Source organism: Carassius gibelio, chromosome B19 (assembly GCF_023724105.1).
Source record: "Carassius gibelio isolate Cgi1373 ecotype wild population from Czech Republic chromosome B19, carGib1.2-hapl.c, whole genome shotgun sequence".
Classification (NCBI taxonomy): Eukaryota; Metazoa; Chordata; class Actinopteri; order Cypriniformes; family Cyprinidae; genus Carassius; species Carassius gibelio.
In genome coordinates, this window is record NC_068414.1 from 20,365,170 (window position 1) to 20,390,621 (window position 25,452).

The 25,452-nt window shown below is 38.7% G+C and overlaps 1 protein-coding gene across 1 annotated transcript in view; it reads left to right on the forward strand.

Moving 5' to 3' along the window:
* LOC127979551 (disks large-associated protein 3-like) overlaps positions 1-25,452 on the forward strand; it is a 182,929-nt gene that overhangs the window by 99,618 nt on the left and 57,859 nt on the right. The window contains exon 2 of the mRNA XM_052585086.1: positions 179-294. The gene's annotated coding sequence lies outside the window, so the exon portion shown is untranslated. The remainder of the gene's footprint in view (positions 1-178; positions 295-25,452) is intronic.

Sequence of the window (25,452 nt, forward strand, 5' to 3'; positions counted from 1 at the left end):
CACATAACATCCTTACGACATCATATGGCCATGTTAGCCTGAGAAAGCTTTCAGTGAACAGACGTGTTTTCCCCTGACACTGCATGAGTGAAATAAGAGTGTGGGATGAAAAATACAAACAAGCATGGATGTTTCGTCATTTCATCTGCTTGTTTCTGTCTCTCTCTCCTCTCTTCAGATTGCTGAGTGGAATCTGTGAGGGTCTGCAGACAACAGAAGTGTGTAGTGTGTGTCCGTTGAAAAGACCGCTTCCCCTCTGCTGATAATGAAGCACCATTTCCACATGAGGAGGCAGTGAGTATTTCATCTCTGACTGTAGCCACATGTGCATGGAGAGCTATTAATTCCATTGGTTCACCATGTGTCTTTGACAGCTGTCCCTCTGTGCCTGCATGCAAAGCCGTTCTCAATTTCAGCCTTCTATCAAGTACCTGGCCAAGATTACACAAATGTCATTTTAATGCCCCCCAATAACCTCACCTCAAAGGGTCCCTCTTTGCTTTTTGAAACTGTTCTTTTCATTCCTGAATGTTTGATGTGTTCATTTTTTAAAAAGCTGCTAGACACATTGTTAGGGTCCGTATATGAGACCCCATGAAATGCCTTGGCCTTTTTTCCCTGTTGATGTATTTCCTTTTGAAACAGGAAGTTTGGGTGGGGCATACTGAAGGGATTATGTCTTTTGATAGCCTGTTGGTTGTCACTAAGATTTGATCCATGCTAGTTGCGTGAATTTAGTAATAGAGGGCAGCACATTGTCATTTTGGTGAGCAACTGATTGGACTGATTGAACTTGTGTAGTGCAGGATGAGTCATCAATATATGCCTGTTCTAATTTTGTACTAATTTGTTAGTTAGTAGTTTGTTTTTTACTAATATATTTTTACATTTGCATCACATAACCAGCTTCATATGTATGACTTTTCCAACAAAGTAAAGTTGCTCAGAGCACTTGAGTGCAAATCCTGTAAAACATCACTATAGTCATAAAAATATAAAAATATAGTGAAGTTTTTCTATAAAAAAAGCTCCAAAGCCTTGTAGGTCTTTGATGTTTGAAGCTTCTTCAGCAAATGTGTTTATCTCATTTTATATCATCATTTTTCATAATAATATAATTTACGATTAGGGTGGGCTTTTGTGTTGATGGTATGTTATTTTCAGAGCATTATTACTTTATTGCCAGTCACCATACATTTCATTTCTGAAATGCTGTGATGTATGCAACAACTTTTTTTGTTTGTAGAATTTTGATTTTGTAGAATTACACTGATTATATTTTAACATGTGATTTTTTTTTTTTTTTTTTTTTTGTTAAAGTTGTATTACATAGGCTATAGGTGGATGCAACTTGGCCCATGATACTGGAAGAACATGGGATTGTGGGCTGTAGTTTTATGGTTGTTCATTAGGGAACAGTGAGTGATGTTGACAAAGGATTGTGTATTTTTCAATCTTTACCTCTCAGTTATTCATGAAGCTGATGCAATGCCTCCAGAGGCCGCTGCTTATGTTTGCTGACAGTGGTCTTTGACTAATGCTCATTCAGAGTGTTTTCAGCCCTGTGGTGCTTGAATTTGTAAAGACATTTTTTTAAATATACCAATCCTGCCTCAAAATCACAGACCTATAGATAACAGCTAAAGATTTGGCTCCAGTGAGTTTGTAAATTAGCATTACGTGAGCAGCCAATGTTAGAGACGATTAGCTGTGAAGACATGATTGTGTGTACTAACATTTACAGTATATTAGAATTTTCTGGAAATTTCATTGAGTGCAAATAAAAAAATAACAGGAGATAATGAGCTTGTTAAGCTTGTTTTTAACAGTTTGAGTGGAAATATTTCAGCATTATTTTCACATTATGTCTGAAAGTTCGGTACAATTACAAACAAACAGGCAGCATATAAGTACTGAACGTTTTGCTCATAAGTTCTTGTACACAGGCTTATTTCACTAATGCTCTTAAATTTGAAATGTGTTGGATTTGACATCTCCATAGTCTTCAGACCCAGGGTCTCATTTATAAAACTACAAATAAAAAAATACTTCCAACATACGGAGCCCCACACATGACATGCAAGAAAAAAAAAAAATTGTGTGCACGATTTACTAAATCAAGGGAATGAATTGCCTTCGATTTTGCTGAATCATGTGCACAATTTACTAATTAGTTCTATCGATTTATAAATAGTGTACACAATTTAGCAAATCGAGGGAAATAATGAGTAAATCGTGCACATGATTTAGCCTACTTTTTTTTCCCCTGCATGCCATGTGTGGGGCTCCGTGCCACACAAAATAAGTTTCTGAAATATGATATATGCTGGATAAAACGACTAAAAACTAGGAAACAGGAGAAGATGCAAGATGGAAATTACTTGTGATGATAAGAGAGATTACACTGCATAAAGACTTTTTTCTTAATCAATATCTTTGTTTTCCAGTATTGTTGTTTTCAGAAAACTAAATATGTAAGCAAAATTCACTCCACTGGAAATAGTTTATTGTTTTTAACCTAACTGATGCAGTTTAGAATCTAAGGTACATTTTTGGTTTTAGGAATGTTGATATGTTTGTCTTGACAACAAAACATGGACACTAATTAAGAAACTGGATTATTGCAGTGTCAAATAAAATAAAATAAAATAAATAAAAATTGTATATATATATATATATATATATATATATATATATATATATATATATATATATATATATATATATATATATATATATATATACAATTTTTATTTATTTATTTTATTTATTTAGTGTTTATTTATAAATAAAAAACACTATATATGAACACAGTATTACCAACCTGCATGTGACTTTACAGAAACTGTAACAAAACTGTCAAGACAGCTGACCATCAGCCAAATCACCAGTTTCACCAGCATCGCGTTAGTTCAGTCAGGCCACTAGGATTAGTCACTAGGATGACCACCCGTCCCGCGTAGCACGTGCGCGCACAGCGTTTGAAGCCCAATTCATGCGTCCCACAAATTGAGACTGTGTCACGCATAATCAATGCTTGCTCAAAAAAAGTTGATCGCTCTATATCCTCGAGCCCCAGGCAGCCAAACGAACATTACTTGACAGTTCAGTACATGCGAGAGCGGGAGCGAGCGAGTTTGAGAGATGAAGTTTACATCTTTATTATTTCTGTTTTAACGTTTTTCCTACATTATATTAAAATATGTTATGTAGGCAATAACTCAGTTTTTAGTATTTGACTAATTTACTGGGGTGGCATCGTTGTTAACTTACAAAAATGATGATAATTTGGTGGATAATTTACATTTTTCCGTTAATAACAGGTAGTGTATTCTGATTTAAAATTAACGGTCTCCTGAGGACGCTCAACAACCATCTTAAAAGCTCAAAACGCTGCTGGAGCAAGTGTCAAGATACTAAAAGTAATAAATAAATAATTATGAACGTTTACGTGTGTTTATTTTTGTTCTCAGTACGTTATTTTAATAGCATTTAATGATTATGAAAATAAAAGCATTAAAAAAAATTATTTATTATATACCATCGATGAAACCACAAAGCTGACGCGGGAGGTATGCATAACTGCAATATAAAGTAATTTTGAGTATTTATTGCTATTAGTATTCTTTTCTAAAATTAGGTACATGTAATATAAAAGTACACATGGCAATGTTTTTGCAACAGCTCCAAGTCTCACGCGCAGTGTAGGCTATACGTCACTGTCCGAATCCGTTCACTTATTTATTTGTTCACTCTTTCCTGATATAGTGAACTCAACTGCCATACACTATATAGGGATTAGTGAATGAGTGAATTCCCTTCCCTTGAGTTGTGATGTTAGATTTTTTTTTTAACTGTTCCTGTGGTGTTGAGCAACTACAATTCATTTTAATCCTATAATTTTATATTATAATTTATTTAAAGTGAATAAATTGTAATGAAAAATAAATTAAATAGCTAAAGTAAATCGTAAGTGGAAGTGCATCTGTCAATTCTGTCATGAGCATACATCAGGAATAACACATGTTTAGGGGAATAGGGCATTATTAATATACCATGTAAGGTGGTATGTAAAATGGGTAAACCACTATCAGTGAGTCTGCCCATGGGGTGGGGGCACCGCCACGCAAGGTGTCCCACATTGTCCCTCAGAAACATACCCCTTGTCCCCCCTTGGGCTTATTATCAGGTGGTCACCCTATTAGTCACGCTTGCATCAGCTGAAAGTTAGCTGTTCCTGACGTGTACCAATCCAGTCTTGACACCTATCACATGCGGTCTATTTAAATTCCCATTCTTCAGTGTCTCTTCCATCGCATTGCTGCTTGCAATTAACTCCCTCCTCCAACCCCAACTCCACCAACTGAACCTGTAATCGTTCTAACTTGTTCTTTCTTTATAGTCTCTTCATTGGAAGCAGTCTCTATCACATTTAGTTTACAACTCACATAATTGTGAATTGTAATTATATATGCTTATACTGGTTCTGTTCTGTACCCCAGGGGGGTTTGTCTTGCTGCTCTCCCTGCTCTGTCCAAGCATGGCTGCATGGACAGGCATGTGGAGTGTTGCCCAGAACATAACCATACCGCCAACACTAACTGTATGCAATTATAATTGTCATAAATATACTTGACGGAAGTGGTCCTGATTGAAATACTGTATATATTGCAGGGCCATGCACTAGTCAGAGTCAAGGGGACCTCACAGACTGACTGTTATAGGATAAAAAAGGCTGCAAGTTTATTTTTTACCCTTGTAGTTAACTGTAGATTTTTACATACATTAAAAGTGTATAATTAGTAGATTAAAGCTCAGGTAATCTGATGTTAGTTTAGTACTTGATACTCGTAGATCCAAGCACAGTTTGAGACATTATTGAAGTTTTTTTTTAAACTCCAGTCACATTAGTTTTGTCTTTTTCTAAGGGGGAAAAAAAAATACACAATTTACATAGAAGTCCCTGTATGATCCCATTGTTTTTTAATAACATCGCTGTCTATATAATTTAAAAATTAAAACCATAATTTCAGATTTTTCTTTATTATGGCTTCTGAAAGTCATGGTGAAGATGTGGAAGCCTGATTATTTCAAAAGCTGTAAAATTTCAATCATCATCTTTTATTCCTTTTCACACAAATAGTGATTACAAGGGCAGATATTGTTGATAAATAAAGACTTATTATAAATGGTTCCTTGCGCAATAATATGTTATGACCTCAAAATACTTTTACCATACTTCATGATTTGTAAACTAAGAAATGTAGATGTTTTGCAACATATAAATATCACCGTAAACTTGCTTGGTAGCTCACATGGTACAGCATTGCACTTGTGATGCAGAATGCTGGGAAACAAGTCCTGTGAAACATGAGTTACAATAACAGAGCTCAAAGACATCTAGAAGCTCAAATGCATTTATATTGTGTGTTTGCATATGTTACACAACTTGTTAGGTTTAGGTTAGGGTTTAGTGTGAATGGTTTTCAAATGTAATAGAACATTAACCGTTTAGAAACAATCACTGAACATTTAATTCCAAAACTGCTGTGAGATGTTCAACAACTAACATAATCAAATATTAATAGGTTCACTTTCAACTGTTTCTGATCAGAATTAATGAGCTTAAAGCTTTAATCCTTGGATTTTTCACTTTGAAAGTGTTATAAAACGTGCATGAATTTATTTATCTACCAGGGGGCAGGACGGGTTGGGATGGGTTCTAAATTGGCACAGTTGCTTTTTGTTTTATACTACTGTTCCCAGAAGAAAATTCCAATAAACAGTTGTTAACAACAACAACAAAAAGTGCAAAAATTTGACAGAAATTTCAACACATTCAAGTTTTTCAGTTAGCCTGCGATGATAATAACATTTGGTCTGGCTATGAAGTCATTTTCCGTGGCAGGAAGTCAGGCAAGTGCTTTCCTTGAGTCACATGTTTTCCTATAACACAATAGCTCACTTTCTCACACACACTCTATCCAGTTTTTCTCCCATCAAAGCTTTCTCCATAAGAGCTCTTCATCAATTTCAGTGCTGTTGATACACGGCATCTCAATGGAAAGGCATCTCACACAGAGATTGTGATTTTGCAGATCTCTGGATCATTCAGACTTACAAACAGATCGAAGGATCAGGTTTGCTTGAAGTTTTTGCTGTCATCATCCTCTCTTTCAATGCTATGTTGATGTTAGACTTGGTGCAGTTTTTATAACTACAGTTCTGTGTGTCCTTACATGTGTCCATGTATATAGCCTGTCATATCTTGCTTTTTGTAATAGGTTACTTTATGTTCTTTGTCTTTTGTATTGGACAGAAACTGGCCTCTGCTTGACTTGCAATAAGTAAATGACTCTCATTAGAATCATAATGCTATGGGTTTTTTACTGAGAGCGTGCTCTATATCTCACGCTGTCATTCTCATTGAACTGCATGTTGTGGTGACCAGGCCTGAGGGATGCATGTAGATCTTTCACTCAAAGCAAAGGAGGACATGCTCATATCTTGTTAATTAAAATCTGGTCCACTCTGTTAGAAAGTACCCGCTTATATTAGCATGAATTTTTATGGTGCTCAAGGCTGGTTTATGACATATAGGTTCTGATCTTGATCTTTCTTAACCACAAATGGTCTGTTTGTTTGTTTCGCCCCATGAGCTCAAAAATCAATTGAAACATTTTGCAGCTGGCTTTTAGAAAGAGATTAATCTATGAAGTTCAGTCTGTGCTATAATGGTCACTTAACACCAGCACTCTTTTTAATCACAGCTTTCTAAACATGCAACTGATTCTGCAAGAATATTAGCTTTCGGTGCATCACACCATCACCCCCCCCCCCCCCCCACCGCCCCAATACAAACAAACTGATACTATGTTAACTGTTCAAATTAATAAACAAATTAGGTCATCTTGGTTTTTGTCTGACTATTTTAACATTGGGGTACTAATCATACTTTATGATAATAGTAATACATTATAATTTCTGTTCTTCAGAAAAACATTGTGTATTATTATATAACACACACACTTTATAGATTAATAATAAATAACATTAATAAACAATAAACCAATAATAATAATAATAATACTATTTACTCACTGTAGTGCTGTAGCTTTGTAAATGTCACTTAGTATATGTATAAAAAGAGAGAGAGAGAATAATCCAGCAACCAGCTCTCCTCGGGTTGTAAATACTTCTGAAAGCAAATTGCTGTTCTTTTCAAATGCTGTTATGAATTCAGATCATTGTACGCTGTGTAGCTGTTTGATATTGAAATATTTAAGCCAAGTGCAATAAACCTACGAGTCTCCTAATATATGAGGAACAACTTGGAAAATTGCTGATCCATCATTGCTGTCTATGTGAGGCAGAAAGGTAAACAACTCCCTCTCTCTTTCTCTTTCTCCTTCTGGTCTGAATCCAGCTTATTTGCCATTTAATTACTTACGTCCTTCCTAAAGTTTCAAACATCCAAGTAAATATAAGATCAGCTGCACAAATTAATAATACATTATCAACCATACTGCAATTATAGGATCTTGCTTATGCATGCCTATGGAGTGCAATTTTTGTTGGCTGAATTGTGTTAGTTTTGCAATTTCGGCAGTGCAAACTCTGCATGCTGAGAAAATAAAGCTTTTAGACATTAAAGAGTTGGGCAAAAAGTATTAAAGTTGTCAAAACATGCTCTGTGAATTTAATTTATCTGCCCATTTTCTCCGCTCACACATTCGTGGTGCCATTGCACTTATGAAAGAAAGTCATTATATTGAGATTGTTATGTTTCATACGTTATGAATATTTCAACCTTTCCAGAAACTTTTCTCTTTCTTGCACTGTAGGTGTGCTTTTATTTTTTCTATGCTCCACCATAGTCCAGTACAGAGCTATGTGTGTGTGTGTGTGTGTGTGTGTGTGTGTGTGTGTGTGTGTGCGTGTGTGCCTGTGCCTGTGCTGAGAAATTAATCTTAAATTTGTCCTTTCCATTTGTTATTGCTGTACTGTGTTCTTAGTAACATTAATAATCTTAGTGGTGTCTTATGTTTGTTTGTTGTGGTTAATCCAATTACTGACTGCTGGCACCTCAGAGGATTAAACCAAACAAGTAAATTATGAAGATAGTCAAAGCATGTGTTGTGAAGTGCTGCAGTATTATCTTCAGAAACATTCTTGTTTAGTCTTTCTACTGGTCCAGTGGATGCAATTTGAAGGTGATAGCCAAGTTAATATCAAACAGCTTCAGGATGCATTTTGCAATATTGTTGCAATTGTTTTCCAGCAGTCACATCATCCTTCAGAAATCATTATGCTGATTTGATGCTTATGAAACATTTCTTATGATCAATTTTCTAACCCAATATCATGAACCCATGATCCATTTTTCAGTATTGTTTGTTGAATAGAATTTTCAATTGAACAGATTTTATTTGAAATATAAATGTTTGTATGTCTTTACTGTCATTGTTTATTGGTTTTAATAGTCCATCCTTAATAATAGTAATAATTTCTTTAAAAAAAAAAAAAAATGATTTTTTTTAATGTATTGCCAATGCATAATTTAATGACCCTGAACTTTTAATGAACGTTTAATGAATTTTTAATTCAGTAAACAGAGTTCAAACACACATAATTTAGTGTTTCACCTCATCTCCATGAGGATCCTGAGTCATCCACAGAAAACCACAGGTTCACTGAGATTTTTATAATGAGTTCATGATGCAGGAGAACCACTCATAGGCTAATGAGAGAAGTTGCCTCTGTAATTGCTCTTCCTCTTAAGACTTCTGATTCTGCATTACATAAAGGAGGCATGATGGATTGCCACAGATGTTCAGTACCTTGGTTAACTGAGTTCCTGTTGGTTTTATAGTGTTCATTTGTTTTTGTTAGTTTGCTGCATACTAGAAATTGTGCAAAGGTGGATGTGTGTTTTCATCCTGCCTCCTGCCTGAAGGGATCAGGCTTAGCAGAGTGTGGGGATAATCTAGAAATTGAGTGGAATCCAGAAATGGCAAATAGCCATAACAGACAAACCAGCCAAGTGGATGCAAAGAACAGGGATTCTAAAGGAGTTGACAACACTAAAGTCTTTACAAAGACAAAAGGTATTTATAAAGTGACTAATTACATGACTTGGAATGCAGGTGTGTGGTAACTATGGTGAAGATGATTTAAGTCTAGTGATGATGCCCCATTCTGACTGATCTCTTAGGCTTCAATGTATAACCTTGAAGAAAAGATCATGTGAGATGTGACAGATCACCTTGGTTACCTACAAAATAGTGAAAAATAGAATGCAGATGGTTCCCAAGACAACTGGGGACAAATGTCCTATATATATATATATATCTATCTCGTATGATGCATTATGGTTACATATAATATTATATTCTGCATTCAATGACAATATTAAATCAAATTATTTATTAGCATTGCAAACAGCAGTCACATCATACCAAAATAGATGTGCCATATAAACTACTGATGCTGAAGCAGTTAATTAGTTAAAGAAGTTAATTAATTGCATGCATTAAAGGGATGAAAAGTTTGATAGAGTTGATGGGCTAATGTTCCTGGCTCACCCTGAGCTGCACAGGTCAGCAGGTAAGAGAGAGAACAAGTGACAAATAAGCTCAACAATGTTCCTGATTTATTCACTGTAGTGCTGTGTAGCCATGCCATGATTAATATTGTGTCAAATTGACTACAGTAAATTCAGTGTATATTGATTCATTAATTCATATTCATATGCATATTCATATTTGTATTATTATTATTATTACTATAATAATAATAATAATAATAATAATAATAATAATAATAATAATAATAATAATAATAATAATAATAATGAGAAACTATAGAAATGGGTGAAAATTATCATTAAAAACCCAATTGTGACTTTTTTGGCATATATATATATATTGTTTATTAGACACACTGCCCAAACTGCAGTTTTATATGTTTGCTGGTGCTAAAATGTCAAGTTCTGTCATGAAACGTCTAAGGTTACGTATGTAACCCTGGTTCCTCGAAGGAACGAGACGCTGCGTCGAGAACGATTGGGGAACGCGTCCAGCGTGACGTCTCTGAATAATATGTATAATCAGTCCAAAGGAAGGGCGAGACGTCATAGGCGGGTGACGTCAGAGACCAGGAAGCATAAAAGCAGGAGAGGCACAGCCGGCCCCAGCCTCAAAGGATGAAGCAAGCGCCAGCCAGAGATGCCGGAAGTGTGGCACTGCGACGCAGCGTCTCGTTCCTTCGAGGAACCAGGGTTACATACGTAACCTTAGACGTTCCTCTTCAGGAACTCGAGCTGCGTCGAGAACGATTGGGGAACGAGAATGCCCACGCCGCCAGACTTACAAATCTCTGCCAGTGTGGGAAACTGCACAGCTAGGACGAGAGAACAGAGGGGCCTGGAGCGGCTCGTAAATCTAGTCCGTAAAATCTTACGAAGGTCAAGGGCGTGGACCACCCCGAAGCCTCGCAGATGTCACACATAGAGACACCTGCTAGGAAGGCCTTGGAGGCCGCCACACTTCTAGTGGAGTGAGCCTTGACCCCCAGGAGAGGGGAGATCAGAGGACTCGAGGCTTAGGACAGCATCCTGATCACCGCTTAGCATAAGCTTCTTCTGGTCGGAGGCCTCAGCCTCAGCGCACCATGGAGGAAACATGTAACCAGAGGGTTTCTGCTCACTGATTGGCCACCGAGAGAGGCGTGGTAGGCCACCATGGCCGCCACGTAGACCTTCAAGGTGGAGTGGGTCAACCCTGTGGTGAGCCTGCAGGAACTCCAGCACTGTACCATCCGGGCAGTTAACTGGGTCGAGCTGGCGGACTCCGCACCAAGAAGTGAAAAGCTTCCACTTCAAGGCATACAGTTTCCTCATTGAGGGAGCTCTGGATTGGAGAACGGTCATACAACCTCGGTTGCGAGACCGGAAGCTAAGAGTCGTGCCTCCTCAGAGACAACACCTACAGCCTCTAAGCTCCATGCGGGGGCGCACCCTCCGCCTGCGAGAGAAATCAGGCCCAGGAACCATACCCGGCCCGACCAGAACGGGGCTACTAACAGCAGCCGGACTCCGTCCCGGCACACTCTCTCCAGAACTCCCGAGAGCAGAGCAATCAGGGGAAAATGTACAGATGACCTCGGCCATGTCGTGTACCATGGCGTCCAGCCCCAGTGGAGCTGGATGAGTCAGAGGAAGCCAGAGGGGACAGTGCGATGTCTCTCGAGTCGCAAACAGATCCACCCGAGTCTGGCCAACATTTCCAACTCTGCTTCATCACCTCAGTGTGAAGCCTCCATTCCCCGGGCCTCGGCCCCTGCTCAACAGGATGTCTGCTCCCATATTAAGATGCCCAGGAATGTGAACTGCTCTGAGCAAGAGGAATTCGTCCTGGGCCCACACAAGGATCTGGTACGCTAGTTGTATAAACGGGGTGAGTGCAGACCTCCTTGGTGGTTGATGTAAGAGACCATCGCTGTGTGGTCGGTGCGCACCAACACATGGTGATCTCTTAGGTCTGGGAGAAATTAACGAAGTACACGAAGCACGGCCAGCATCTCCAGGCAGTTGATGTGCCATGTCAGATGGCGACCACTCCACAGACCACGGGCAGGGTGGCCACTCATGACCACACCCCAGCGGGTGAGGGACGCATCCGTCGCTAGCATCACGCGGCGACAAGGAGCTCCCAGCACCAGGCCCTGGGACAAGAACCAAGGATTCCTCCACATTTCCAAGGCACGTAGGCAGCGCCGCGTGACCTTTAGCATGCGAAGTTGGTTTCCCCTCAGGGAGAACCCCTTGGTCTTGAGCCACCACTGTAGGGGTCTCATGTACAGCAGGCCAATAGTATTCACGTTGGACACAGCTGCCATCAGACCCAGCAATCTCTGTGACTGCTTGACAGTGAGTGACCGGCCTTCTCACACTCTCGCGACTGCAGTGAGGTTCGACTCGATCCGAGCAGGTGACATACGTGCCTGCATCGTGGTCAAATCCCACACCATGCCAAGATAAGTGGTTCTCTGAACTGGAGAAAGCACACTTTCCTTGGCGTTAAGTCTTAACCCCAGCTCTTTCATGTGAGCGAGAACGACACCTCGGTGCCGAACCGTCATCTGCTCAAATTGAGCTGATATCAACCAAACGTCAATGTGGTTGAGTCGTGAAAGTGTGGGGTGAGAGTGCAAGGCCAGTGGAAGATCCTTATTGGTAGGCTTTTGCCCCCAAAAGCAAACCTCAGGAACTTCCGATGAAGAAGGATGGAGATAAGTGCATCTTTTGATAGATCGTGACACACGAGTCCTCGGACTTGGCCTGTGCAGGCGTGCTAAACTTCAGTCCCCTGACTGAGAGGTTCAAAGCACAGATCTAGAAAAGGACACAACATCTCATCCTTCCTCGGAACAGTGAAGCACCGGCTGTAGGATCCGGACTCTGCAACCCAAGGAGGGACCACCTTGATGGTCTCCATCCTCAGAGAGAGTCTACTTCTGTTCCATTACCAGAGCCTGCTTGGGGCTTGGCCGTCTTACATTCCTTCAAGCAGATCCGAAAGCGAGTCCCGCGAGCACAACCACCGTTTTGCCTCGGCGAAAACGGGACTGCCACCGCGAGAAACGCCAGCGAAAGCTCTCTCCTCAAAGAGAGCCTTCTGAGAGTGAAGCAAAGGCTCGCATCGCAGCCGTCAACTCCCTCGAGAGCTGACACTGCGCGCTTCACTCTCAAGCAGACAACACACGAGCTGCGTGTGTCCCTACCCTTTTTTTTTTTTTTTTTTTTTTTTTTTTTGGCAGGGAAAAACACACAGCCTGAGCGCTGCCTGCTCTCGCCCAAAACTTATCTTGATTGAAGCTTTGACAATGGAGTTTATCAGTGGACAAACGACACTAAATAAGACTCACAAACAAATAGCGGCTGACACACACACACAGAGCGCTTGCTGAAGACACAAGGCTGGGGCCGGCTGTGCCTCTCCTGCTTTTATGCTTCCTGGTCTCTGACGTCACCCGCCTATGACGTCTCGCCCTTCCTTTGGACTGATTATACATATTATTCAGAGACGTCACGCTGGACGCGTTCCCCAATCGTTCTCGACGCAGCTCGAGTTCCTGAAGAGGAACTCTAGATAACGCAAGCTATTATATATAATCAATAATCTACAACTACAGCAATAACCAACAGCAGCAGTGAAGCAGATCTACCAAGACCAAATACATGAACATTGTCCTATCCATTACCATGCTAAAATCTTCTGAGAATTGTCATGAAAGAAATGCAAATTCTGCTTAGCTGTATGTGTTTTGTGTGCTGTGTGTTGTAAAATGAGAAATCATTCTCTCTGTATGATACGACTGCTGTAGATATGTCTATGATGTGATATGACTGCTGTAAAAGCAAGACCCAATAAGATGTACAGTACTATTAGTTTATTCATAATTTCTGTATACTTTATCACAGTTCATGAATATTCGTAAAATTATATGTGGAATGTAACAAAAATATGTGGAACTGTTTTGAAATAGATCATAGGCAGTTGAGTTTAGGGTCGTAAGTTTACCCAGGTCCAAAAATTCAAGCAGGGGGGTTCGGAGGCATGCTTCCCCGAGAAAATGTTGATTTTCCTGACATACATGTTTGCATTTTAAAATGTTTTAAGGCTCAGAAATTGGATAACAATATAGGATAAAATTGGATTATATTTCTCTTTATAACTGTCTCCTTCTCTTTCCCTGTAGCTATCAGTAATGCGTAGGTCAATGTATAAACAAGCCCCACCGGACCGACGTTTTCAACTAACCCGCCCGCAACTCGGACCACAAAAAAAGAAAAAGAAAATATTGTACCCAACCCGCTTCCTGACCCGCATTTTTTAAAAGTAGTAAATGCTCATCATAGCGACATTAGGCCATAGACGTAGGAACTAGGCAAAACAACTAAAAAACAAACAAAACTAAAAAACGTATAGATATATTCTAATTTTGTCAAGAATAATATATATATATATATATATATATATATATATATATATATATATATATATATATATATTTTTTTTTTTTTTTTTTTTTTTTAAATAGTTAGTCTGGTGATGTCTATTTTGATGTTTCTACAAGATCAGCATACAGTGAGGTTTGGGTTTGTTGTGTAGCTGCAAAGATGAAGTTGACAATGCGGACTCGCCATGAACGCCAGAGAGAAATCCATATGAAATGTAGTTACATAATAATTACATAATCAGAGAGTAGCCTATTTATTTTGGTTTGCATTTTTTAGTTTAAAAGTAGACATTTCAAGCTTTCTTTAATATATAGCCTATATTTCCTAAGCTGAGCTTTGACTGAAACAGTCTTTTCATTGTGGTATGTTCAAGTGAACAACGTAAATGTTGGGTCAGCTGATATTAGTGTTTAAATATTTTAGACACATGATTTAACTGAGTTTATTAAATTAATTCACAATATGTGTACTCACTTTATTAATCCTATAATATGATGAAAACAGATTTGCTAATGTCTCTTGCCTCGTCACACTGACAGTTACATTAGCCTAATCACAAACATTATTCTAAATAGCGAAATTAGACAAACATTTATTACATCCCTGAATATTTGTGGTTTAATATTTATATAGTAAAACAGCATTCAAATAGAAAATATTCCATTTAGCTACTTAAATCTTGCACCTCGTAACTCTCTGAGTCGTAGAGATGAAATGTATACACTCAGTGCCTGTGAACATACTGATTTGATTGGCCATCATCACAAACACCGACACTGATGAGCGCTGTACGACCGCTGAGGCATCTCAGATGACCAGATCTGTTATCTTGGCTTTTTATCCATGCAGCACCAAAGCAGAATTAATATAAGGTAATTATTTTACAACTTTTGTTATTGGAAAAATACAGAGGTCCGGACCTCTTGGATCTCAATGGTGCATACGGACCTGGTTGAAATGTTTGTTGGTAAATGTAGAATCTATTTTGCTGGATGCGGGTTGTATTGAACACAGGAAACCTTCCATTCCTCAGGTTTAACACTAATGTGTTTTTGATTCTAAGACACACTTTACACCTGGAACTAACATCCATTTCAACTGGAACTTCGATAAGGCTAAATACAGGCATAATTGATTCCAAATGTGATGTCATTGAAGTGTGAGTGGTCAAAAGTTGGGGTTAAAGACCCATGTCATATTATGTGTGTTTTTAAAGCAATGATTTGCCACAGGCAGAATAGACACCTACATTAATGGGCAGTTAAATGAATACAGCTTAAACTCAGTAATACTTGCCTGTGCACTGAAGCCTTTTGGAATAGTGTGTGTGTGTGTGTGTGTGTGTGTGTGTGTGTGTGTGTGTGTGTGTGTGTGTGTGTGTGTGTGTGTGTCTGTGTGTGTGTGTCTGTGTGTGTGTGTGTGTGTGTGTATTAACTCAGATGTGTGTTAACGCACATTCTAGCAAAAAAATCTTTCTTCTCTTTCTGTCTCGGCATCAATCTCTCATTAGCTGCACACATTTGTCTGTGCTCCATGTAGGGGGTAGTGATTGATGTAGATAAGGTATCGGCTGTCTGTTTCTTACAGGGTAGTTTTTTGCTGTGTTAATGGGCTCATTTGTAACCTTATGAAGCAGACTGGAGGCATGAAGCTTAGGTACATGCTAGACTGTAAATAAATCTGTCTAGGGAACTGTGTATCTCTCTGTCTGAAGCTTTTCTTTCAGCTTTTTACTCATTTATCTTCTCTTTTCTACAACTAAATGTGTCTTCACATTGTTTAAACCCAGAATTTAAGGAATAAACTTTTTTCTTTTCTTTTTATAACATGGCTAAATAGCACCAAAACGGTCTACACTACTCTATGAAAACTATCTGTTAGCATTCCTGACCATTTGAAAATACCTGAGCAAATGATGACATCATGATAAAAGCTGATTGGCTGGTGATATTACAAGAATATAAAAAAACATGCAGTGCTAGAATTTAGCAGTGAGTTTTTCCTTTTTTTCTTTTTTTATGTCACTTTATGTGATACTTCATGTCTTGACACTTCCATGAGCATTTTTGTAATGGTAGTAAATGTGGGGTTGAAAAAAAAATACATATATTTAATCCTTATCCAGTAAACCAAATGCAAGAGGAAAAGCCATGAGACCACTGATTATTTTTTGTGGATGTTTGGGGTCCTTGGAATTAAAAAGGTTTAAGAACAACTGGTTTAGAATGATAAATGGTGAATAATGTGACATGTAAAGTTTAATTCTGTGCCTTTTTTCCTATTATTTTACTTTCTGTCACTGAAATACAAGTCGTGTCTTCTGAGTTAGAGAACAAACGCAGAGAGAGGAGCAGAGACGGTGTTTGAGGTATGTGTTAGATGAAGATGGCTTTATTTGGGGTGAGTTGGGAGGAGCTGATGGAGGAGTATTGATTGTATTTCCTTATTATCATCCCTTCAGCTCAGCTTATCTGTGACAAGCAAGAGAAAAGACTAGAAATTAGCTTTTCACTATTTTCTCCTTTTTCTCACCTTTTCATTCATTTTTTAAAGAGAGAATAAATTTAATCCTAATATTCTCTAACCTTAAGATAAGCATTAATGATTTTGCAGGACGTTTCCTATAAAAAATAAATAAATAAATAAAAAATTCTAGTCTAACAAATAACAACTAATGTCCACAAAACTGTATTTTTTTTATTTCTTGGGTCTTTTATTGCCTGACCAATGTTCTTTCTTTCTTGATCGTTCTGTTTTTCTCTCAGATGATTTATACGTATATCACTTGATAGTGATGTGTGGGCTAGTCTATTCATTGCTCCTCAACATCCATCTTCTCCTACATACCTACTGTAGTTCTTATTGTTTGTGTCTGTATGAGTGTGTGAGAGCGCAAAAGACTTGTGAAAATCAAAGTTGTTAGGTGGCGCTCAGATGTGAGATGTTGTGAACTGCTGAGCTCTAATCAAAGTGATCCATCATGTTAGGGGTAAGTGAACAGAACAAAAGCACTCTCCAGTTTTCAGTCTGGGGGGAGATATCAGCTCACAGTTCTGCCACTAGGGATATCAGGCTTTGATGTCTGAATCTGCTGTTTCTAGCAGAGGCTGGTTTGCAGATGTGTCTAGATGGTGTCACAACACTTTGTTGGATGGTTGGTTAGACATATTGGACTGTTTGTACAAGTTTGAAAGTTAGAAGTAGGGATGCATGATATATCATTGCTATATTGGATATAGGCTGATATTAGAGTTTATGTCATTCTTATTACATTTTTGTAGGTATTGGATGATTTTGAGTTAAATGTGCATGCTACTATCCATTATTTTCACATTTAGATTACCATTGCCAGCGTCCAATGCACATTTCAAGATAATCTTTAAAAAAAAATAGTTTAATAACACTGGTAAATTTATTTTTTAGGAAATGAATATCAATTCTTCATACTGTGCATTATAATGTTGTGATACCTACATTCACTCGATATTTAAAATAAGTTATTTTAGTGTGTAGTGTTAAAAAAATTTATGTTTTAGACAAAATGCACATTTTTGTATCAGCTATTTATCAGTTACCGCTCATGAAATGAAAGATATTTACTGGCTTATCAGTATTGGACAATTTAAAAACTGATTCATCCCTATATTCTTACAGTTTACATTTTACAGTTTCATCAGAAGACTTTTCTGCATTCTAATATATACTGTATGCTGATCAGCCACAACATTAAAAGCACATTTGATTCAAATATATAATTGCAGTGGCGCATGTCAAGGGATGGGATAAATTAGACAGCACATGAACAGTCAGTTGTTGAATTCAATGTTGGAACCAGGAACAACAGGCAAACAAAAAGATATTTAGTAGTGATGCTTATGCGACTGGGTCAGAGCATCTTCAAAAGGCCAAATCTTTTGGCCTGTTCTAGGTTTGCAGTTGTTAGTACCTACCAAAAACAATGCACAGAAGGGCAGCCATTGCACTGGCATCAGGGAGATGGCAGGCCATTGGAGACAATAGGCAATATTCAACTGAGAGACCATGGGTCTGTGACGGTGGATTAAGGAAAGTCTGGAAGCAGATGCGAGTTAACAGTTTTAATGGGCTGATAAGGAATACAAAGACACAAATAAACAAAGAGGCTGAGAAGACGACACTCCGTGGTGGTGGTGAGGAATCCGGATGATGACGGTGAGTAGGCAGCAGGAGAGGATGGCACAGGAACTGTGGGAAATAGAGCCGAAGGTAAGTGTCCGTGGATGAGTGAACATGCGGAGAGTGGATGAGGTTCTGGGGAAAACACAGACATCCAATGCAGACAAAACTGAAGCCAAACGAACAGGGAAACCACATCAAACATGTAACAATGATCTCACAAACACAAGACGTGAGTCAAGCCAATATATAGTGGATGAGTAATGAGTGGCAGCTGTTGCTGATGACAATTAACGGAGACGCCCACAAGCTAATCAATGCAGACGCGAAACACACAGATTTCACCACAAAGTGCAAACACCCCGAGATCACGGTTTACCAACTGCGACAGGGTCCTGTTATTCATGAAGATACTACTTTGGCTGCGATTACACTTGGCATTAACATGCGACCTGTATCTGGATGTTGTCCACTTACACATTGAAAAGACAAGTGTAAATGCACTTGTAATGGGAATGTTAACCAGTCAGTGTGTCCTGGTCCAGAGCTAGTCGAGGACGCATTGTGATCGGATCTCAGTGTAATGTAAATGCAATCCAGTCCATGTGTCTGCATTCACGGGATGACATCATGCAAAATGCTGCCCCATCTTTCGTGAACTGTCATAAAAAAAGACAGAGAACACCCATGTGAAGACTAGTAAAACTCCTACACTTATCTTTGATCTGTAAAATGTCCCGTGACTGAGAATACTTCTCAAAAGAAAACTCAACATTTTAGGTTGACTGTGCAGCGGGCCATTCTCTGCAGACTTATTTAAATATTGCACAGCAAAGACAGATCTGATCGGTTATCCAGATAGAAAAGTCAGTTGATGCTGCCAAGTGTAAATACGCCGTATTCTGATTGACTAATTATCCGATCTGCTTGATCAGATCACATTGATCGCATGTAAATCCCAAGAGTAATCTCAGCCTTTGACACATACCACAGACCTAATAATTTTTGCAGACCACGTACACTCCTTAATGGCAATGATGTGCCCTGATGGGAGTGGCCTCTTTCAGGGGGATAATGCTCAATTAAACAATGCAAATATGTCCAGGAATGGTTGAGAAACATGACAAAGAGTTCATGATGTTGCCCTGGCCTCCAAATTCCCCAGATCTCAGTCCAGTTGAGCACCAATGGCAGGGGTCCTCAACTCTGGACCTTGAGATCCACTTTCCTGCAGAGATTAGCTCCAACCTGGATTAAACACACCTACATGCACCTTTGTAGTAATCCTGAAAACCTTGACTAGCTTGTTCAGATGTATTTCATTAGGGTTGAAGCTAAACTCTTCAGGAAGTGGATCTCAAGGTCCAGAGATTTTAGCAAGACGAGGGGGACCTACACGATATTAGGCAAGTGGCATTCATGTTGTGGCTGATGAATGTACTGTATACAGTAAAAGCAAGTTTTTTTAATCATATGCATATTATTATACAGTATGTGTTCATAATTCTCAGTGCTCTAACATAAATGCAGTTTCCTGAGACATTAATAAATTTTCTTTTTAGAATCAAAAGAGGCAAATAGCAGCATCTGAAAGTGTTGCATGCATCTGTAAGTTCCTCATGAAAGAAATAATGTTGTTGGTATTGGTTTAGATAAGAAACAGAGTAAAAAACTACTGGATTATCCCTTCTAGCAAGCATCACACTTTGTCAGAGATTTACGGTCCAAAAATCCCTCCAGCCTCACAGCCGAGCACTTCCCAGAACCTACACAGATTTGTGCTCTGCTAATATTTTCTCCGCTTCCCTAGGACCTACTCTGACCAATGAAATGGCTAAAGCACACAGGAGAGTGAAGCTGGTTAGCACAGAATATATCTATCAGAATATTACAGCGACAAACATAGTCAATTACATACTAATTGCACCTCAAACCTCTACTGATGGAGGTGGAGATGCCCATTGCCCCACATGTGTGACATAATTATATACTGCAGTGAAGAATTAGAGGTGGGACCATCCAGAAGCAGTTCAATAATCTTAGATGACAATATCTCTGTTGCAAACCTTGTGATGGTACTGGGATAAATTACAAAAATTGACTCTTGGAGGTAATTATCTGTCTATTGTGGATCTGTCTGATCTGTTTATCTGTCCAGCTCTAGATGTCCATTTATCGAATCCAGAGGAAAAACAAGCTTAAATAATTTTATTGGAAAGGATTTCCTGATTGTATCAAGGTCTCAGCACATCTTATTTTTCTACTCACCTGTAGTTTAGTTAATCTGCAGTAGTGCAGAGGAGCTCATTCAATAATAGTTATCCAGCCATCACGATGCAATCCCAAATCCCTCACATTAGACAACAACCCAAAATTTCACAAACAAAACAGCCACCAAATAGCATCCCGGCAAAATGTAATGATGGGAAATGTTTTAGAGCCTTTGTGCTGAATAAGAATGAGTCAAAGACTAATTATTTCCATCCTCAGCCAAGCACACATAATGGAGTCTGTAGCCAATCAGCTAATAGAATCAGTTGTACCTTATTTAGACAGTTTGTTAAGCATTCCATTTGAACTATTTGCACATGAATGATTGTGCAATGTGTGTGCTGTGTTTCTGTCTGCCTATGTGTGTGTGTTGGCACTTGCTTTGAGTCCTAAGGATGCTGGCAGATTTTTCTGCCTGTTCTATATGTTCTCCCGCAGTGAATGTTGGTCATACTGCCAGCTGATCCTATTTGCGCAACATGCACTTAATCATAGGTTGACACACTCCCCCATACATTAACATAAAACGATGATGCATTCGTTGTACATTAGAGAAGGAAATGGTAAGGATGGTTTTCCAGTTCCAGTACTCAACAATTCCATTAACAATTCTTCCAGGACTTTTTTTTGTTATCCTACATTCAGTAATTTGTTCAGATTTCATATTTTACTAATATGCCAAACTCATCTTAAACATTTAATCTTTTTTGATGTGCATTTTAATTGTATTTATTTATTTTTGTAATTTTTTTATTTTATTATTTATTTATTTTTTCATGTATTTATTTTTAAATAATGTGTTTTTTACCTTTAACTACTTTCCAATGGATGAACATTAGCATGCTTTAACATATTAGTATGACATGTATTTATTTGTTTTCAATACAATATTTGTGGTAACATTTTAAGAATATGGAACAAATATTCACTATTAACCTCATCTTTTTCCTCAACAAACTTAATTTGCTGCTTATTCATAGTTATTAAGGTAGTTGGGGTCTAAAATGTGGTCTTATAAGGCATGGGCATTCATTTGTTGTTTATAAATGCTAATAAACAGCCAATATGCTAGTAATATGCATGCTACTGAGAAACGTCACAAGGTTACGAATGTAACCCTAGTTCCTCGAAGGAACGAGACGCTGCGTCGAACGCTTTGGGAAATACCTTTGGCGAGACCGACTCTGAATATTGTGTGCAATATTTCCAATTGAAGGGCGTGACGTCGGGGCGAGGTGACATAACGACCAGGAAGCTATAAAAGCACATGCCACACAGCTGGCTTCAGCTTCGAGTAGGGAAGCAAGTGCCGGCAGGAGTGCAGGGAGTATGGTGATACGATGCAGCGTCTCGTTCCTTCGAGGAACTAGTTTTACATTCGTAACCTTGGGACATTCCTCTTCAGGAACTCGAGCTGCGTTGAACGCTGCGTTGTGCCCACGCTGCCAGACTTCCAAATCCCTGCCTAGTGTGTATTTGAAGAGCACAGCTAAGGCGAGAGAACAGAAGAGCCAGGAGTGGCTCGCATATCTATATTGTAAAATATGACGAAAGTGGAGGCGTTGACTATCCCGCAACGTTGCAGATGTCCAATAGGGACACACCTGCTAAGAAAGAGCTGCCATCAGATTTAATAGTCTCTGACACTGTTTGACAGTGAGTGACTGGCCTTCTTTGACTCTTTTGACTGATGTGAGATTCGACTCGATCCGAGCAGCAGACAGACGTGCCTGCATCTTGGTTGAATCCCACACAACGCCTAGATAGGTGGTTAGATAGGGACTGCAGCTCGGGCTTCCGAACCCAGGAATCGGGCAGATCTGATGGGTGAGGTAGGAGATAAGGATGCACCTGTCTCCAATCCCTCCAGCAGATCTATCTGCAAACCTAATGAATGCAGGTGCTGCTCCACCTCAGCGAAAGTGGGACCGGTACCACAAGGAACGCTGGCAAAGGCTCACTTCTCGAAGAGAGTCCTCCGGAATCGAAGCGTAAAAGCATGTAACACAGCGCGCTTTGATCCCGGGCAGACCACGCACAGACAATTCGAAACGCGGTCTGGATTCACCCTTCAGATGCCTAGTCTTAGCTTTGCTCTTTGACATACTATAACTACTTAAAGGAGCTAATAGTGACAAAAGACAATAAATAAGACTGACAAGACAGAATGACATGCACAGACAGAGAGCTTGCTGAAAGACAAGAAGCTGAAGCCAGCTGCATGGCATGTGCTTTTATAGCTTCCTGGTCGTTACATCACCCCGCCCATGAAGTCACGCCCTTCCATTGGACAGATTGCACACTATATTCAGAGTCAGTCTCGCCAAAGGCATTGCCCAAAGTGTTCGACGCAGCTCGAGTTCCTGAAGAGGAACTAGTTAATAGTGAGTATAGGTCCATAAAAAAAGTGTTACCATATTTTTTTCATTTAGTATAATTTATACACATTCTAATTACAAAACTAACTAACAGTTCTCATTTCATTTTAGTATGAAACAATTTATGGTCCAGTAAGTCAAAATATTTGCTAATTTCAGTCAGTGAGTGAGTAATTAGACTGATACATTCAAAAGAAATTGTTCATAAGATTCTATCATTCATGATTCATCTTGTCAGACTGTACATTTGTTGTTCTAAAACTGATCTATAGTTTCAGACTCATAAGTGTATTTTAGCATGTTATTACTGTTTTATTTATTTATTTTCTTGTTCCCAAGTCACACATAGGTCAATTTAAACTCTGCATTACTCATATAAACACTGGAAGTCAATGATAAGGTGGGATTGTGGGTGTTTTCTGCGCGTATGTGCACTGAGCAGCACTTTGACGCAACATTGAGATGTTGCGCGTAATGTGTCATACTAGAGAAGCGTTAAGTGTCACGTGGGAGGACTCAAACTGTTTCCTCCCTGCCGTCAGAGAAAGTGCATTGATGTGTAGTGTGTGAGTGAATAACTGTGTGTTACCCGGGTCTCTGAGGGACTCTGTCATGTCCCTGTCACAATGATCCGAAAATACTCAGAGAATGGCGTGAATTATGTATGACACCTCTCTCTATCTCTGCCTACTCTCTGCTGCAAACACACACACACACACACACACACAGTGCCAGAGGGATTGCAGCCTTGAAGGACTTTCTCACTGTAATTTTATGTTGCCAATTTTTGGTTGGGGGCTGTATTACAATCAGCACCATTATGGTATAAAAAATATAACAAGGATGCCTGTTATTTTAAAAGTGTAAATAGATAATACATTAATGATGCAGTCCATAACTTCCATAACTTTCATAAACAGAACTGCATGCATCTTGCGCAAGAACACTGTAGCCAGAGCTACTTCTCCGTTATTTGTATGATAAATCATGGGCTACTCTGCAGCGGTTCAACCAGTACTAGTCTGAAATAGTCTGAATATAAAAACTTATTATAGGTGTCCCATTGTGATTCAGGACAAGCCTGAGACACAGTTTGGAAAATGGATTCATGATGTACTCACTTATTGTATTTATTTTGTAAATTTTGAAGACAACAAAATTTCGGACTGCAGCTTTTACCTATGTTAAAGATTTTAAACATCAGTTTGGAATTTGTAAAAAGCAAAAAAAATAAATAATGGCTCACGTGCTTGGTTAAAAACAACCAGACAGCTGGACTACATCTTTGACCAAAAATGGCAGATTTGGCAAATTGGCAAAATGCCACTGAGATTGGGAAAGTTCATTTACAGCTTAATCCCGGTATTATAGACCTCTATGGTCACAACTCAAGACCATTTAAAATTTGATTGAATTATTGGATGAATTGTCTTAAATGTTTATTATCATCACATTGACATAAATACCAAAAAGCCTTAGCATTTAAAAATTTTCATTTAAATGTTTTATGTTGATTTTAGATGATCCCCATTGTCTGTTTATTATTATTATAATTTATTTTATTTTTTTACTTCTACATTAGTGTCTTTAGGATAGTTTCTTGTATTGTGTGTTTCCCATTATGATTTCTATCTAAACCTGAAGTAAACAAGCCGAAAGAACTAGTGTGGCCTTGAAGCAGATCATATGTATTATTCATTATTTATATCAGTATGATCTGATAAAACAAAGCAAATAAATCCCAATGTCAAAAAAGCCTTTCAACTTCACTCTTTCGGTCTCTTTTCCTTTAGGAAAACATACACACATAGACTCTTACTGAGCTCAGGCATTTTTGGAGCATCTATAGGTCAAATACGGAACACTTGGATTTACTGAATAAGACATGAAAGGTGCAAGAAAAGCATATTTGGAGTGGCATCTCCATTCAACCTAACCTCCACGTCCTTTCCCTCTCCACAGCCTCATTTCCTATAAAGCTCAAAGGAGTGCTCTCCTTATTAACTTTCTTTATAAAAGCACAAATGACACTAATTGGTGTGAAGATATGAAAAAAAGCATATAAGGATAATCTAGAGCTGACATCCTCTTATGGATCCAGGAGAACCCTTCATCCGCCACTCATTTCCTGTTTCACTCAGGACGTGAGAAGGTACAGGACTTATAAATTGAGTCTTGCAGAAATGCTGAACACATTGAAAATGTTCTCTTAATGGTTCCTTTGGCATTTTGATTTTTACACACTTCTGCATTCTGCTATGGCATTAATCTCAGTTGTCACCTAATGCATAGATGACTCATATCATGTCATAGATTTTTAAAATAAACCTCAAGATTTTAGGTTAAGATTTATATGTCTGTGTAAGAAAAACTGCATGGTTCTGTAAATAGTTTTTAGTTTAACAGGAAGTTGATTTGAAGGAAAAAGTGTGGAAGAAAAACATGCACAACTCATTGAGAGAACCGCAGCCTTATGAGGATTGTCAAGTAAATCAATTCAAGAATTTGAGTGAACTTCACAAGGAATGGACTGAGGCTGGGGTCATGGCATCAAGAGCCACCACACACAGATGTGTAAAGGAATTTGCTGAACCACAGACAATGTCAGAGGCATCTTACCTGGGC